The 5,331-nt window shown below is 42.6% G+C and overlaps 1 long non-coding RNA gene across 1 annotated transcript; it reads left to right on the plus strand.

The window, feature by feature from the left end:
* Positions 1-1,589: 1,589 nt before the first annotated feature.
* Positions 1,590-3,163, plus strand: LOC308280684. Its single transcript, XR_013961772.1, has 3 exons — positions 1,590-2,115; positions 2,317-2,382; positions 2,787-3,163. It is a non-coding gene; the product is annotated as an uncharacterized lncRNA (long non-coding RNA).
* The last annotated feature ends 2,168 nt before the right edge of the window (positions 3,164-5,331 follow it).

Genomic DNA, 5,331 nt, shown 5'->3' on the forward strand with positions numbered 1-5,331 from the left:
CGTTCGTTTGATGTTTTTTATGGATTATGATAAAAGACGTCCTTGCGCAACTTTTGAATGTATAATTGGTCGTCGGGGTCTTTTGAGGACAGCCGGAAACAGTTCATAAAAAAAAAAAGTAAACAGACTGTCCTGGCTCCGCCTGCCCAGAGCGACTCTGCGCCTACCTAGCTGCCAGGGGCGTCAATTGGGTATGGCAGGGGTATGCAGCTGCCATACCTTGACAGGGGGAAATAATAAAAATGTACTTTTCATCGTGCCTGTTGCTAAGGTATGGCAACATGACTGGTGTCTTCACCAGACACCAGTCATGTTGCCATACCTTAGCTTGTTCTGAACTGACGCCACTGCTAGCTGCTAGCAGCCTTGAGGGACTATATTGTTTTATGCATCGGGCTGTTAGTAGAGAAAGAGAGAGAGAAACGTTGGTAAAAGCGATCGTTTTGTCGGAAATCAGTTGTTTTATAGTATTAGTAGTATAGTAATTGTAGTAGGTAGTAGTATTTAGCAGTACTAGAATATTGAGATGTATTAGGCCAAGTACTAGGCCCTGCTCAGTATCAATCCGCCGAAGCAAAGCGACCATCCCCCACCACCCCACGGCCGAGGTCGCACAGCAGATGATGATCCACGGAAGGAAAGTTTCGACAACAAACTTTGTTAGAATTAGGATTACAAACCTACCCGCGTTGGTGACCCAGGACCAGGCAGCGCCCACCACGAATGGTGGTGGTGGTCGTGATGATGATGTTGATGATGAAGAAGAAGAAGAAGAGAAAAAGATTCCTGTAGTGTAGCCGTTGGCTTTGAAGAGAAACATTCCATTTCTTGGTGCCGTTGGTCGCGAAGAACCGGGTCAAAAAGTGCATCAAGAGCCTCCTGATATCCCGATATGGACTCGGAGACCCCCGCCATAGAGGCAGAGACTCGCCGTTAGTTCCTGAGACCCCCGCGCTGGATGGATCGGCACGGCACAGTGGATACACGTCTCGGGCGCAGTAGAGACCGCCACCACCCATTCAACAGCCAGACGTACAGAGGCAGAGACTCACTGGACGATGGCCATGATTCTACTGTCCAGAGTGGTAAGACTTAGACTTAAATCCAGTGCATCTGCATGTATGTATAGTATACTCTATGTGAATCGCTTCAGGCTTTCCACTGCATCCGTGAGGAAGCTTAGTTTGATTGACAAGCCTAAAGTCTGGTCTGGTCAGACGTGATCTCTATTGCGAATACACCAGTGGGATCCGGTCTAGAGCCCGCCTACTGCATCCGGTTATTTACACGCACACATAGACTACATGCAAGAAACGTTTCCGTATCCGGACCGGATCAGCAACTTGATCCAAGCATAGAGTTAGGATCCAAGTGCATATGCGTTTGTTTTTGCTACACAGGACACACGTGGATTTCCTATTACGCGTGTGCACGTACCGCATGTAGTGTACGGTGCACGGCACAGGTTAGCATTTAGCCAGCTACTATGATTATTTGATGGGATTTTAGGATTTAGTGGCTTAGTTTGTGTGTGCGTGCGTACGATGCGTGAGAGAGAGAGAGAGAGAGAGAGAGAGAGGTTTCTTTTTACGTGTGGTGCACGTGCGGTGCACGCGCGTGCACGTACGGTGTGCGTTGCACGCGCGTGATCGTACTGTGCACACCCGCACACCCGTAGCCTTTCAATTCAATTCAATTCAAAGGAGCTTTATTGGCATGAGAAAATATAGTTTACATTGCCAAAGCAAGTGTTATAAATAAAAACAGTTGAAAATGGGGAAGATAGCCTATATACAGTTGGAGGAAGTACAGCTTTGTGTAAACAGAGCTATGTTGCATTGTGACATTTTATATATACATACAGGATATAAAGGGCATTTCACTGTGACAGTAAATGCATGGTAACTATTTACTATATCTGCATTTTATGTATTACATTATGAACTTATTGTAAGTCACTCATATTTGCTAATGTCAAAATTGTAAATTGATTTGTTTACATATAAACTATTTGATATTTTCCTGGCTATGATTTTAGATGATGAGTCGGATGGACTGGAGAGGTGCCGGGGACTCCTTGTGTTCTTAGGTCTATACCGTTTGGAGGTAATAGAGGTAAGGAGAAAACAAAAACTGATGCATTTTGTATAATTCTATAGCATTTTAGAGTAGATACAGCTATCTGTTTGTTCAATGCTTTTATCATTTACATCATAATGTCATGGACCTGTCTGAGACATGCTGGGTGTGTAAATAATTGATTTCATTTTGTGCACATCATGTTTACTAGTTTATATTTTACTACTGTGATTTCAGAAGAGTCAAGTGCAGCACAGCCTACTTCTTCATTGCCACATCGTGGTCGTCCAAGGACAAGGATAGGTAAAGAACAAAAACCTTTTTTCTGTAAATCAGACTTAGACATCAAAGGGGGCTTGAGCCCATGCCCTTTATCCATCTGTAAAAAGTGCCCTCTCCAGACCATGAATTCTGTTTTTACATAATTACTAGTATATACTGTATAGAATGTTAGAGAGGCAGGGGCTGAAATGTCTAAAACAGCCTTTTGATGAAAATAGTAGGCCCCCAACCTCCACGCATTCTGCTGTGACGCGTTGTGAGCTTGGAGGTGTACTATTTTTCATGTATTTTATTGCGACCGCTAGGTTTCAGTCGTTTCAGTCGTAGTCTTTTATTCAAAAGACTACGACTGAAACAAAATCAAAATTTGCTGTCAAAAACAACACTGCTTACTCGTAGTAATTATGTATTTGTATAATTTACAGATCGACCATGGGCTCGTGTAGGGGTAGGGGTGCAGAGTTCAGCAGACCCGGGGGAGCCCTTCCGGAGGAGCCTGGCTGGAGTGAAACAGAATGGAGCCCCACTGCAGTCCCTGGACCTGCTGCACTTTGTAGGCGCCCTTTGAATAAAAGTGTACCTATCAATGGAAATATCTTGGTTTGGTTTGTACAGTTCACGGAATTTGGAGACAAGATAATCTAGAACTGGGCGTATTTTGAACATCCTGTCACCACTCTTTGCATCTGGACCTGTGTTATCTAACAGTTCCAGGTAGTCCACTGGATCTTGGGACTTGAGAGCACCAGCATGATAGCATTAGAAGCGGGTGTGAAATATGGGATAAAATCTTATATTCTCTGTGATTCAGGTACAGGTTACTGTTTCAATATGAAACCCTACTGTGGAGAATCTGTTTCCCCGCTTGAGACGGTTGAATTCCTCCTTGATGGGCTAGCAGGTTATGGATATCGATTATTTATGGATAATTGTATCACACACACACACACACACACACACATGCACACACACCCACGCACGCACGCACGCACACACACCCGCACGCACGCACGCACGCACACATATACACTCTGTAGACATGTAGTGGTTGAGGCCTGTGTAAGTGCAGGTAGGCCACAACCTTTTTCCATTTGCAGTATTACAATTGAGTTCTAGTGTCTAAAATGTTGTTTTATATTTTATTTTCATTTTCATCAATCATTTGTACTGTACTTCAACCTAAAAAGAACCCTGAAAGCAGAAGCAGGATTCAGGCTGAATCTCATGTCACTGTGTCAATGTTCTGCACTGCTCCTTACTACTGCTCTTACTTCTCTTACACACTAAAAGTGTGTAAAAAGCACTTGTTTTTATTTTTTTGAATTTGTTTGTAAACAACCACTGAGCATAGGTGTGATGTTACTGTGTGATGTTACTGCCAACACTAAAGGATAAAGAGAGATTTCTGCCTGAAAATGTCTCCTTCACAAAAATGCATTTTTCTCAGCTTTATGTTCTCAAAGAGCTGTTTTTTAGGCCATATTCAGCAGCTTCTAGCTAATGAATAGAACATGATAAAAGCACGAAATCTTTTTCTGTTGCAAAGTAGACATTCTATTCTTCGTTGCCATATAATTGTTGTCTTTATAGTCAAAGCCAATTTTCTCCAGTAGGCCTTCAAAGATTAGCGACAATTCTCAAATTTAGCTGGCAGTGGATTGAGCTTTTTGTTCAATTCTGTGGCAGTAAAAGAGTTAATATGCGCAGTGCTGTGTCCCTCGCTATTTTCAACGGATCCGAGACAAAAATAACGACTAAAGTATAATTCTACCACTTTCCTGTCAACAAGAAAGAGAAGAGGAAACGCTGCAATTTTTCCAGTGGTGGAAAAAAGTGGGGAAAACGCTATCCCTTTCTGGTTTTCCAGCGCATTGGTGTGTAAAGTAACTAAGTACATTTACTCAAGTACTGTACTTATAAGTACACTTGAGGTATTTGTACTTTACTTGAGTGTTTCCAATTTCCAATACTTTTACTTCACTACATCTCGGATCCAAATATTGTACTTTTACTCCACTGCATTTACAGAATAGTCACCCTCTCATCCGTAGTAAAAATAAAATATACAGTTTCGCTACTCACCAAAACAAAGACGGATTTAAGGAGTTGAAAGCCTACTTTCCTTAGTGGGAACCCTCAGATCCCCCCACCCCACGTCTAAAATACACTTTTTGGCCAGAGAAAAAAAAAACTTTTACCGGAGGTTTTAGTTACTCCACACCGCCCTCTACAGATCTTGTCAATAGAAATGTCCATTGACCAGATTTTGCCTTCCAGTGAAATATTATCTTCTCTGGATAAAAAGTGTATTTTAGACGTGATGTGGGGGGCTTTGAATGTTCCCACTAAGTAAAGTAGGCTTTCAACTCTCTAAATCCGTCTTTGTTTTGGTGAGTAGCGAAACTGTATCTTTTATTTTAACCACAGACGAGTGGGCACACCGCCGCTAATGCGAGCACAAGGGCTCATTACAGTCATTAGTGACATAGCGTTAGGGCGAACCCTTGACGCTATAGACTAGAACTATCCTTTACCAGTAAGACTCCCTAATCGGGAGATAAGCGACCGTTGGTCGCTTATCTCCACAAATAGGCCAAAAGTTTGTTTTACCAATTATCAAGACATACGGGCAGTTGACAGTTTGCCATGGTTACTCATTGAAGTTGAATCTCCATATATGGAGATAACCTACGCATCACACTAAGTCTGACCTCACCAGCCCATATTTGGGCATGAGCAACTTATGTCTCCATATATGGAGATATGATGACATCACACAGTCCTCAGCCGATGATGTGGCGTGATGTCATACAATACACAAACGAGCCCTACAGTATAAAGGGGCAATTCTTGCCAGGAAAGAAGCATTTCTTCGACTCAGACCTTATCGCCAGGGTTGGCTTATAGCAGCTGTCGGTAGATAATGCCGGTCTTATATACTCATTGAAGTTGAATCTCCATATATGGAGA

The sequence above is a fragment of the Nannobrachium achirus genome (genome assembly GCF_963921795.1).
Source record: "Nannobrachium achirus genome assembly, contig: SCAFFOLD_162, whole genome shotgun sequence".
In the NCBI taxonomy this organism is placed as follows: Eukaryota; Metazoa; Chordata; class Actinopteri; order Myctophiformes; family Myctophidae; genus Nannobrachium; species Nannobrachium achirus.